Here is a 13864-nt window from a genome sequence, read left to right as displayed (position 1 = left end):
TGTTCTTTGTATTTTTACCTATATTTTTAAATATGGTAATTAACAGATTTAAAATATCTGTCATGAGCTTTCTGGTGCATAACTATTTATTTCCTTAAGAATGTATTTGTTTGAACAAGTAATGAAATGTACTTGTTTAACAAATTTGAACTATTGAGCATTTGAGCCTTAGTTCCAAATTGCTTTACAGAAAGTTTTACCAATTTTAATTATTAATTGTAGTGAATATGTGTAAATAACCATTTTATTACACTCATGCCAGTTTAAGTAAGATTACAATTTTTATTTTGCCAAATGATTGTGTGAAACATGTTGCTGTTGCTTTGACTGTTTCCAAGATTGAATATTTTCATACATTCTCACATATCGATTGGAAACATTTAAACATACTTTTATGTATTTATTGGCCACTGTCTTATTTTTCCCATTACTTTTTTGGTACATGCTCTTTGCTGATTTTTCTAATCAGGTACCAGTTCTTTATATAACAGAAACTTTATTAAGCTTCTATCCTGTTTGCTTTGCCACCATGCTAATGAGTCTTCCCCACAGGTTATTAGCAAACTGCAGTTCACTCAAAAGATGTGTTTGGCTGCCATGAGGAGCTTTGGGAAGGTTTGTATTATGAACCTGTATCGTAAGCCTTTGGTCTTTGACATCATTATGTGTCTTAGGTCTTGCATCAGCCCTAAGGGTGTATTGTTTCTAGTTATTTGAGTACATATTTTTATTTGTTATTCATATATAATTTGTTATTGATATATAATGCCATCTCTCTCCACCAAATGGCATATCCTAGAAGTTAGCATTTAAGAATAAGCTGAAAAATACATATATAAATTCTTTGTAAGAAACAAGAAGTTGTTTTGCTCTGGATGTAAGTCATGTTTCCATGTTTCCTCTTATTTAAGTTGTATGAGGTCACATCTCCCCACTGGTTTGTAGGTCCCTGTTGTTGGCTATTTTTTGCTCATCACATTGTTTCCTTGGTCCCTAGCAATGCCTTGCATGTCATAGGCCCCATCAAACATTGATGAATGAATGGCAAATTTGAGGTAATGAAAAGATCATGAAATGTGGACTCCTATCTCAGCTGTCACCTTTGATGAGTGGCACTGTTTACCCCCTCCCTTAGAAAGCGGAGCCTCAGGAAAGGATGAAAGCACAGATACTTTATTTGGAAGTGTGAGGACAGAGCAGTGAGAGTGAGAAACAAGGGCAGAAGTAGAGAAAAAAAAATACAGAATAATATGATGAGAATCTTTACCTCCTGCTAGCCAGACTGTACCAACAGTCATCAGTAAACACAGGAGCTCACTCAGAAGATATGTCCAGCCACCGTGCAGGGCTTCTCTGGGAGGTTTGTGGCATGGACTAAAGTGTGTACTCCCCAAATTTATGTTTTCAGACCCTGATTCCCAGTACTTTATGTGTTTGGATATTTAAGTTAATAGATAGCGATTGATTGTGTAAAGCTTTAATTCAGTCTGACTGGTGTCCTTATAAGAAGAGAAAAATTGGAAACAAAAAAGTCACCAGATTATAGTTGCAAAAATGAGATAAGTCTTACTATTTAAGAGGGTATTGTCATTTTTAGACAAAAGTACATTATAGTATGCCATACTGTTTTTCAATTCACATTTGGATTTTATGGCATTATAATAAATAGGATCCTATATTTTTAGGAAAAAAATGGTAAAGGACCATTAATTTCTCCAAGGGGTTTTGATGTTTAAATCAATCTCCTATTCTTTCATCGACCTTTTCTTATTTCTCTTCTATGTTTCCCTGGACAGTGTCTGCCAGTTACTGATTTGTCAACAATTTTGTATAGATTCAAGCAGAACCTAACATTCCTTTCATCAGCTTCATGAAATCTTACGTCTTTTACAAAATGACCAATCTCACTTTGGATTTGATTTGGATAGTACAGTAGGCACTTTATACTAAATACTTAATATCTAAAAAATAGTCAGAGACTGATAGGTATGAAAGCAACAAGAAAAGATGTTAGTGTTATATTGGGAGGGATATTTAGAGACTAATTTTATAAATAAGCATTACTGTTTTAAAGGCTGTGCTTCCCTTTAAAACCTCATAATTGTGAGACTCATATAATATATTCTGACCTGGAAATAAAGAAGTCTAACTTATATAATACAAAGTTATAATGTTATGTAAATTCTAAGTAGTTATATACATATACATGTATTTATCTTAGACTGCATATTTCTGGTATTTAACTTCTGTAATTGGGCATCTCCTAAAGCTTGTATCCTTGAAACTTCAAACATATTTTCAATGCTCTTTCCTCATCTAATTCACCAGAAAGGGACTCCTGAACTTTTTTGAAAAACAGTGTTGGAGTATTTGAGACATTTACTTGGGAACTCTCACTCAGAGAACTAAATTCAGGGAGAAAACTATAAAGTAAACATAATGATGTTATATGTCTTGAATCTAACTGTGAGAATTTTCTAGGTACCTAGGTTTTCCTAAAACCTAGATTTTCCTTTTTGAGCATAAATTAGGCCCCTTGTTGATTATTATTATTATAGTGTCTGTTTTCTTGTATCAGAGCAAAAAAGTCACTGTATCCAAAAGAGTAAAAATGTAAAATGTGGAACCAAGTGACTTTGGGTGAGGTAGAAACATCTCAGCAACTCAGCATCCTAATCTCCAAAACCAGAATAACAATAGTACCAACTTCATGGCATGGCTATGAGGCTAAAATGAGTTAAGTCTTATACAGCACTTCTATAGTGTTTTGCATATATTGACAATTATTTAGCATATGCAGTTGCTGTCATAAGCCTGCTAAAGCTTCTAATAACCATTTTCATTGAAGCTAAGAGACAAGGTAGTATCCAGAGAGCAAATGAGTAGGAGTACCTGATCTTAACAGAAGGCACGTGTCAAATTTTTAGTAGGATATTGAGAGGTGGTAGTGACAGCCGGTAGATAAGAGGTCCATCACAGGTCATCGTATGGACCTGGGTGACTCCTTTGCATTTTCTGACTCTTCTCCCTCAACACAATAAGTGGGCTGAATTAGAGGACCCCCAATATCTTTCTTACCTCTACGTCTTATACCTCAACCTTCATCTAAAATACTCAAGATTCAAGGTGTGAAAGCAAATGTGAGACAACCAAGGATGGTGCTGAGAGCCTGCACTCTTCTTTTCCTGCAAAGGACAGCTTCCCATGAGTTCATCCTGGGAAGACCATAAATGTGTGATCGTGTGTGTGTGTGTGTGTGTGTGTGTGTGTGTGTGGTCAGTGGGAAGGCCTGTGCTTAGTGGTGTGGGTCCCCAGGAGAGATGAAGATCTCACTGGCAAAACAAATGTTCCTACAGAAAAAAGTGTTGTTGGAAAAGTGGTGGAGTGAGAGGCGCTGAGGAACAGGCAAGAAGGAGAAGCTGGCGGTAATCTATGAATTGCCCCGTGTGCCAACCACTGTGCTCGACATTTAATAGACATTTCCACTTCTGATAACAGCCATTCAAGGTGGGGCTTATTTCCCTACATTAAAGATGGGGACTTAAGGCTCAGAGAGGGAAAGTAAATTTACAAGTAGGCACAGAAAATAAAATGATACCAGACTGAATTGCAATCTTTCTGGATTCTGCCTTTCCCATTCCAGCACCATGCCCTGGGCTCCACCTGACTCATGCACTCAGCCAATGAGAATATGACCTGGTGGTATGTGACTACCCACCCCTACCAGCTGGTAGATGACACAGAATGAGTCTGTGCCAGAAAGCCCATTTCTGAATGCCAAGGACAAGCCTCCAGATGCCTACATATTTCATCTTCACTCTGTGTTCCAAAATCTGTTTTCCAACTACAAGGAAAGACTAAATTAGATTATAGAATTATTTTTACATTGATCTTACTCCTGCTCCAATTCTTCAAGTAGTGAATTAATTTAGTTTGGATGATTTAGGGGGAAACGGATAATAAAAAGAACACAACATTTGGACTCATACCCTAGCCTCCACCGCCTCCAAGCTGATTGAGATTAAAGAGATCACATCATCTCCCTGAGCTTTCGTTTCCTCTGACGTGATGTATGGGTAATGAGGCATAATTCAGAGAGGATGGCCAGGGTTCAAAGACAAAATGCATGTTAGTTGCCCAATTCAATGCTTGATCAATTCTTAATGACTGTAAATGCCCTTTTTGCACCAGCTACTAACATTTCATCGTCTTGACGTTAAGGCTTACTTAGAAAACAAGACCCATAAGGGAGTTAAGTAAGGAACACGTAAAAAGACCCACTTATAGATCAAGTGTGCATGTACGGCTAAGGTGGCATGCAGGATCAGAGTGGGAAGAAAGAAAAATGAGTCTGAAAAAAATTTCCCATGGAAAAATTAAATGGGGTTGCTATCTCACACCATGCACAAATATCAACCCCCTTTGGACCCAAGTGTTCACAACAAAGAAATGTAACATTTTTGGAAGAAAATAGAAGAGGAAACATATTTTGCCTTCCCATAGATAATGATTTCTTAAACAAGACAATGCAATGTTAACTATTAAATAAGATAGATGAATTTGACTACTGTAAAAATTTAAAATTATGTTCATGGATATCTTCTTTTAAAACATTTTTAGGGGTGATATCAAGAACATGGCAGAATAAGAGAGTTTATCATCTTCCCCCACCTCCAAAGAACACTAATTTACACAAGCACCCATGGATGGTACCTTTGTGAAAGTCCAGGAGACCAGCAAACAAGTTTCAGCACACTGTTGGAACAAACACTTCTGAGGTTGTGCACATTGAAGAGGGAAAGAGAAACAGTTTCATTTCCCCCACGTCACCCATTCCTAAGCACATCCCTGGCACAGCTCAGTGCTAAGAGGGACCTTCTCAACCCATGACATTTCTCGCCTAGGGTAAAATGATGATGTGTGAGTGGTCATCCAGTTTTCTCAGCTGCGCGGGATGCCACCGAAGAGTCTACCTCTCTCTTACCTCACCTAGAATAATGACGAGTGTGCTACGTGACTCTGGGGTTGGGAGGGAGAGAGCTGTTAGGAGAACAGCTGTCAGCGCTTTCAGATGGAAATAAGGGATGTGGACCTGTCCGACTGCTTTATAGACCCCACTAGAAAGTCTACCCATGAGCGGCAGGGGTTGCCTCACCTATGGGTCCCCCAGTTGACCCACAGGCACCTCCAATACTTGGTGGCCCTTCACCACAGGGCTAGCTCCTTGTGCACACAAGGTTAAGCCTTTGAAGGTGGCTAGTGAGCATGCACAGACAGCTGGCCTGACTCTGCAGGACCTGGAGAAAGTGCACAAATGAGAGCGGTCAGCACCAACCTGAGGAACGTGAACAGGAGGCTGTTGGCAGCCAGGTGGGCTTTGCAGAATCAAGAGAAGGCGCACAATCAGACGATGCTAAGAATTTTCACCCAACACTGGAGCACATAAATATATGAAGCAAATATGAACTGATCTGAAGGGAGAAATATGCAGCAATACAATTATGGCAGGGGACTTCAGTACCCTACTTTAAACAGTGGATTGATCTTCCCATCAGAAAACCAGCAAGGAAACATTGGATATAAACCACATGTTAGACCAATGACCCTGGTAAACATGTACAGAACATTCTATCTAACAGCAGCAGAATACACATTCTTCTCAAACACACAGGGACATTCTCCAAGATTAATCACATGTTCAGCCATAAAATAAGTCTTAAAAATTTAGGAAGATTAAAATCATATCAAAATCATTAAAATCATTGTTTCTGACCATGATGGTATGAAACTAGAAATCAATTACAAGAAGAATACTGAAAATTTGATAAATTCCTAGAAACCTACAATTGACCAAGACTAAATTATGAAGAAATAAAATATCTGAACAGACCAATAAAGACTAAGAAGATTGAGTCAATAATTAAAAATCTCCCAACAAAGAAAAGTCCAGGACCGGATGGTTTCACAAGTTAATTTTCCCAAATATTTAGAGAAAAATTAATGCTAGCCCTTCTCTGATGCTTCCAAAATATTAAAGAAGAGGGAAAACTCCCAAATTTCTTTTACTAGACCAACATTACTCTAATACTAAAGCCAGATCAAGATACTATAAGAAAAGAAAACTACAAGCCAATATCCCTGCTAAATATGGATTCAAAAATTCTCAAGAAAATACTAGCAAACAATATTTAATAACACATTAATTAAAATATCAAGTGGGATTTACCCTTAGGTTGCAAAGCTCTTTCAACATATACAAACAAGAAAATATTATTCAGCATATTAATAAAATGAAAGATAAAAGGTATTTGATCATCTCAATAGACACAGAAAAAGCATCCAACCTAAATATGCATCTAGGAGAAAAAGGAGATATTCAGTCATGACATATTATCACCATGAAAATGAAGGAATTACAACTCTGCATAACCATCCATAGCTATAACATAGATCAGTGGTCCCCAAACCCCGGGCCACAGACCGGTACCGGTCCATGAGCCATTTGGTACCAGTTCACAGAGAAAGAATAAATAACTTACATTATTTCCATTTTATTTATATTTAAGTCTGAACTATGTTTTATTTTTAAAAATTGACCAGATTCCCTCTGTTACATCTGTCTAAGATTCACTCTTGACTCTTGTCTCGTAAGTTCAACAATTATATTTAAAAATACCACAGTTTTTACCTCGGTCACATAATTTTATTTTGTGCATTTATCTGTCCCACCCTAAAGGCCAGTCTGTAAAAATATTTTCTGACATTAAACCGGACCATGGCCCAAAAAAGGTTGGGGACCACTGACATAGATGACTCTTAGAGACATGCTATTGCAGAAGAGAGGAGGGAAGCAGATGTAATTATGGAAGAGGGGTTAGGTAGTTGTAAATTAATGAAATTGGTCTGCTTACTGGGTTAGGTGGTAATACATGGGTTTTCATTACATTATTATGTCATATCAATAAATAAAATAAAAGGAGTACACATGATGCTGAAACTGAGTCATGAACAATAGATTATGCTGACTATAACTCAAGTCTGTGTACGTAAAGGTGACAAAATTGTTCAAAAAGAAAAACAAAGTTAAATGATTCAAAGTGAAGACTGAGGACTTTCATATTATTACATTAGTCTTAGTATGCTATTTTCAGCTCATATTGTAACTACAAAGAAATAAAATATTTTTTTAAGTTTCAAATTTTTATTTATTGATTGACTTTTTAGAGAAAGAGAGAGAGAGAAACAGACTTGTTGTCCCACTTATTTATGCATTCATTGGTTGATTCTTGTATGTGCCCTGACTGGCGATTGAACCCTCAGCCTTAGCATATGGGGACAGCACTCAAACCAACTGAGCAACCCAGACAGGGTGGAAATAAAATACTAAAAAAAAGAAAAAACAGGTGCCTTCATTTCTTAATGCAATGATTCTCATGTTGTCTGAGTCAAAAAACTAATTTGTTTGTTTGTTTTTCTCAATTCATGGTGTGCTAATACTTTTGGATGTATATTCCTTTCAAGTTGATGCATATGTTGATTGTGGACTTGATTTTAGTGGCAATATTAAATCGCTATAAAATTTATAAATACTTTCTCTCTGGTTTTGTACATCTAAGGTGAACTGGTTCATCTAAGGTGAACCAGTAACAACCAGTTCCCAGTCTGGCACCTGGTTAAAAGCATGTGATTCAGCATCAGAGAGGCTGAGGTTTGATTCCAGCTCCGTCACTCACCCCTGCTTGGATGGTCAAGTTATTTTGACTCTTTGAACTTAGATGTTTCACCTATAAAGTGAGAATAAAATATTGAGATAACTACTGTGGGGAGGGCTAGGACTAGGGTGAGGCAAGCACTCATTCTCAGAGTCATGCAAACACCTGGTTAGGAATGGGAGTGGAACCGCCTTAAATTCTGCATCTTAGATTCCTCACCTGCCTTACCCTACCCCAGCCCTGCTGTGAGGCTTCAATGAAAGAAGGCAAACCAAATGCTTAAACAGTGCCTGGCACATAGTGAGATGTTAAGTAATAATATTTATTCTGATACTATGATTATGACTCAATATTGCTTATTATTTTGTTGTTGTTGTTTTATTGTTATTATGATCCTGACAAACTGTTAAGCTCTCCATTCCTGTTCATGAAGTGGAAAATATAATGAAAATCTCTTTGCAGAGAAAATGTTCATGTGCAAAACGCAATAGATTCAACTTAGCTACTCTTTCATCCATTTATTCACTTGGCAGCACAGAGTGCCTGTGATAGCCAGAATTACATTGTTTACTGGAGACAGAGAATGAATAAGGTATGGTTTGAGGTCGATTGTGAGGGCAAATCCACAGCCTGAGGTTGAATGTGAGGATAAATTCAGGTAATGGCAGCCACGTGAAATAAAGGAATAAGTTGGGTGGGTCCAGGGTGGACCAGAGGAGAGATCGCTTCTGTTTGGCAAGCTCAAAGAAATCTTCCAGATGGCAGGGACAGTGGTTCCAGGGCATGAAAAATGAATGGTGCTTCACGAGCCTTCCAAAGCATAATGAGCTCTTTCCCCCCAGTGTATTGTCCTGTACGGTGAAAACACATAACACACAAGAGAAAAATAACACTTCTTGAAGATGAAATGGACTGTAGCGCTCCTCAGGAGCTTGTGGTGACCAGCCAGAGGAAGTATCACCCCCTGGGGGGCTTTTGAGGACTCCTGAGTAATTTTTAGTACTTACAATAGCTGGGGTGGGGGTGTGGGCATTCTGTAGGCAGGTGACTGAGATGGTAAACACCCTGCAGTACACAGAGCAGGCCAGCACATGGGAGAGTTGCATTTACAAAATGCCAACAGTGTTTCTTCTGAGAAGCACCAAAAACAGCCTATTATCTATAAATGTATATGAACTATGTATACGAAGGCAAAAGCACCAAAGACTTTTGGGTAGTTTCATGCACCTTGTTGTGGCCCAGGCCTCCCTAGACCTTGTCCACATCCCCTCTCCTTTGTGATCTGTGAGCATGTCTTGAGGTCACATCCAGATGAACTGTGCTCACTGAGCCTTGGCCCTTGCTCCTGCAAAACACTGTGCCTCTAAGCTGGACCTCTCAAACCATGTAGATTGAAATTTTTTAGTTTTAACTTGCAAAAATGTCTTATGATTTGTCTGTTTAGTGTCCCTGATATTTTTCCCTTTTTCACAGCTGAATTTCTTTCTAATGTTGGAAGAAATATCTTTCCTTTCTTTCTATCAAATATCTATCAATCAATATTCATTCTTCCCCAATGATTCACACTTGTGATGATCCCTGTACTTAAATTGGAAGTTTTTTTTTATTTTATTTTACTGAAATGGACAAATTGGGTTGTTGATCAAACCAGGAGCAATTGTTTTTAACAGGTTGTAGTGTGTGAAGACTGGGTTTTCTATTGACTAAGACCCAGAACTCAACAATAAATTTTATATAGAACTGAGACTGAGCAATTTTTGTTAATCTGAAAGAGGACAAGAGGAAGAGTTCAGACCTAGAAAATATGAAAAACATACTTAACAGTAATGAACAGTGTTCCTTAGAGTTATCTACAAATTAAGAATAATTTTTATAACTCTGATATTTTATTTTACATTGAAAATAAAAAGTGTGTATTATAAAAACTAATTCCTTACGAAAAACTCAGTGTGCTCCATATGACTTGTGTTTTATCTCAGGAATAAAATAAATCAATAAGTAAAATCTTTTTTTTTTTTTTTTTTTGTATTTTTCTGAAATGAGAAGCGGGAGGCAGAGGGACAGACTCCCACATGCGCCCGACCGGGATCCACCTGGCAAGCCCACCAGGGGATGATGCTCTGCCCATCTGGGTTGTAGCTGCATTGCAACTGGAGCCATTCTAGCACCTGAGGCAGAGGCCATGGAGCCATCCTCAGTGTCCAGGCCAACTTTGCTTCAATGGAGCCTTGGTTGCAGGAGGGGAAGAGAGAGATAGAGAGGAAGGAGAAGGGGAAGGGTGGAGAAGCAGATGGGCGCTTCTCCTATGTGCCCTGGCCAAGAATCAACCTTGGAACTTCCACATGTCAGGCTGACGCTCTATCAATGAGCCAACCGGCCAGGGTCTAAAATCATGTTTTAAACTTCGCTTCCATGAAATAGACCTGTAAATTTTTAACAATACACACTAAAATGTTTAGCTATTTTATCAGTTTGCTCTATTTTTCAGAATGGCAAACACTGGTATGATGGATGAAATCTACCATGGTTGGCATCAAGTTAGCAGACAATAAGATCTGTTATTGTGTGGGTTAGATTTAATTGTAAAGACTCAGTAGTATAGTAATCACAGCTGGATATTGTCTGACACCACTGAAAAATGAGAAGCTGGGGTAATTTTGAACTAACACATAAAACTTAGGGGCAGACGGTAACTGCTCTGGCTCTAGAATGGTTCTTTCTTTGTAGCTTATCACAAATTGTTCACACCATATTAAGAAAAAGCTGTAAGATACTCAGTTTCCTACCAACTTTGGAGGTTTTCCAAATGATCCTCCTATATGGATAAGGAAGCAGAGACCCAAGAGAAAATAATTCTATTGCACAAAGTTACAGAATGAGGTAATAGGGACATGGGACTCCAGAATTGAAAGTCAAGTTGGTCTCACAGTTATACAATCAGCATTAGAAAGACCCTAGGCGTCACCTAACAAGCATCCAGGTTTTTACCACTAGCTATCCCAGCCTTTCTTCTTCTTCTTTTTTTTTAGATTTTTAAAAATTTATTAATTTTAAAGAGGAGAGAGAGAGAGAGAGAGAGAAGGGAGGGATGAGCAGGAAGCATCAACTCCCATATGTGCCTTGACCAGGCAAGCCCCGGGTTTCGAACCAGTGACCTTGGCATTCCAGGTTGATGCCTTATCCACTGCACCACCACAGGTCAGGCTATCCTGGCTTTCTGACTCCCAGCCCAAGGCTATCTCAACATTCCATGACTTACCAAAGATGCACACTTATGATAATATTTTTATATAATTGAAGGGCAGTTTAAAATTCACCTTTCTTTACTGAAATGCACAAATTAAATAATTTATTGTACCATAAATAAGCAAGAAAGTCTCTGAGCAAGCAAAAATTTTAATAAATGCATGCTCATTATTCATTAGAAATACTCTAGTCTCCCACATGAGGCCTACAAATGCCTTTGTCATACACACTTTGAACAAACTGATCACCCAGGGAGAAGCAAAACCTTGGAAAAGAGAGTTGGCCGTGAGGGCTGAGATGAAAACTGAAAGTGTATACCTAAGTGCACATGGCATTTCAGTGGTAAAGGTACTTCCATCCAATTCTTCTTGAAAGTGGGGAGAGAGAAGGTCCCAAGTACCTGGACCTTTAAACTTATTGTCACAGGTCACTTTTGGGATTCTTATCAGTGAGCTCATCCTGATCCCATCTAGAAACTCTGTTTTGCCCAAAAGAGCTTAAAACCATCCAAAAAGAAATATTTAAATGAATACTGGAGGTAAATGTCCCAGTTTTAGAAAAAGATGAAAAATTCAGCTTGAAAGAAGAAAGATTGAAAGAGGTGGGGATTATATCTGGATATATATATATTAAGACAAGATTCAAGGAGAAAATTCTGAAACTTTTCAAGGAGAAGTACAGATCACATCTGAAGGAATGAGACTCAGATGACATTTGATTTTTGTGCGGCAGCACTAATGCAAGAAGACAATGAAGCAGTATTTTTAGAGTATTAAAGGAAAAGCACTTAAAACTCAGTTTCATTTCTAGACAAACTGTCATTCATATATGAAGACATGATAAAAATATTCTGCAGCATACAATACTTCAGAAGTTTCTCTTCACAAAGGCACACATGGAAGGGGATCAAATAGGTACATTTGCAAAATTTTTAGTAATATATTAAAAAAGTAAAGAATATAAAGAAAAAGAAAACTATAATAAATCATAATTTAGCCAGAATTTACAATTTTGGATGGTATCAATAATGGTGGGTGTGGCTGGGGAGCTCAAGAAATGTGCGGGGCGGTTCAATTCTTATTCTGACGATGGGAGTTGCTATAGAGATCAATTTGTTTAAATGTGATATGGGATTTTCTAGTCACAAAAGGTGGGACACACTGAAATAACTTACTAAAATGGCATAAAACCAGCCAATTTAGACAAATAATTCAAATAAAAGTGAGTGGATGAAATGTGTCAACAAAAAGGCAAAATTAAGTAGACTAGAGGTTATAAATCCATGCAGATGCAGGTAGAAAAACACACCTAAAACATAAGGTTGAAAATAAAATAACAGAGAAATTATAAGACAAATGATAACTAAAGTAAACTGGCTTAGCTACATTAATAAGGTAAAATAGATTTTGAGGCCTAAACCATTATTAAGGATGGAGGACACTATAATGAAAAAAAATTAATTAGTGTAGATCCCATAGCAACTTTAAAATTTTGTGAATTTAATAAGATAATCACAACTTCTGAGAGGTAAAATATATTAAGAAAAGTGGATAAATGCCCCATCATATTTGGAAATTTCAGCACATTTCTTTTAATTATTAATACTACAAGCAGAAAAAATAAGAAGGACAAAAAAGATCTGAAAAACTTAGTTAAGAATCTTGACCTCATACCTGTCAGAATGGCAGTCATCAATAAACCAACAAACAAGTGTTGAGGAGGATGTGGAGTGAAGGATCCCTCATGCACTGCTGGTGGGAATGCAGACTGGTGCAGCCACTGTCAAAAACAATATGGAGGCCCTTCAAAAAACTAAAACCAAAACTGCCTTATAACCCAGCAATTCCAAAATTAAGACTAAACTAAAAGATATATACAAAGAAACCCAAAACACTAATTCAAAAGAATATATGCATCCTTATGTTTATTGCAATGTTATTTATAATAAACAAGCTATAAAAGCAACCCAAGGTCTCATCAATAGACAAGTGGATTAAAAAACTGTGATATATACATATACATTTATATATACATATATATATAATTCATATATATAGAAAGTAGAATATTACTTGGTAATAAAAAAGAATGAAATCTTATGATTTGCAACAGCATGGATGGACCTAGAGGGTATTTACTAATAATATGAAGTAATTCAGGCAAAGAAAAACAAATACCATATGATTTCACTTATGTGTGGAATTTAATGAACAATATAAATGAACAAACAATATAGAAACAGGCTCATAGATACAGAAAACAGACTGATGGTTGTTGCCAGAGGGTGGGAGCAGTTTGGAAGACTGGGTGAAAAAAGTGACAAGATTAAGAAGTACAAATTAGTAGTTAGAGGGACTACCATCAATAACAGTCTAGTAACTATGGAAGGTGGAAGCTGGGCATCAGATTTATCGGGCTGATCACATAGTAAGTTCTATAATGTCTAGTCATTGAGGTACACACTTGAAATTAATATTGTATGTCAACTTTAATTGAAAAATAAAAATAAAGAAAGGCAGATCAGGTATGAAGAAAAAAGAAAACCTTGATGAATTAAATTTCAATTGGAATTAAAGAAGCTGTGACCTTTGAACACAAAATAATTAGAAGTTTTAAACATATTTTGAAATTGCATGAAAGTTTTCAGATGAATGCTAAAAAAGTGTACAAATGTATGTGTTAAAGAAAAAATCATAATATCTTTACATATTTAGAACTTCGTGATAAAGAAAACTAAACATAATCAAAACGTGACAGAGACATATCAGAAAGGTGGCAAGCTTCAAAATTAAGAAGCTAAATGGCTACCTTAAAAAATAAAAAAAAGTATAAAACAGTGAAAAATAAGGAGGTAACAAAATTAAAAGCAAAAATCAATAAAATAAAAATATACAGGTATAATAGAA

This window comes from Saccopteryx leptura, chromosome 5 (genome assembly GCF_036850995.1).
Source record: "Saccopteryx leptura isolate mSacLep1 chromosome 5, mSacLep1_pri_phased_curated, whole genome shotgun sequence".
NCBI classification, from domain to species: domain Eukaryota; kingdom Metazoa; phylum Chordata; class Mammalia; order Chiroptera; family Emballonuridae; genus Saccopteryx; species Saccopteryx leptura.
Note: the sequence above shows the minus strand (reverse complement) of the source record.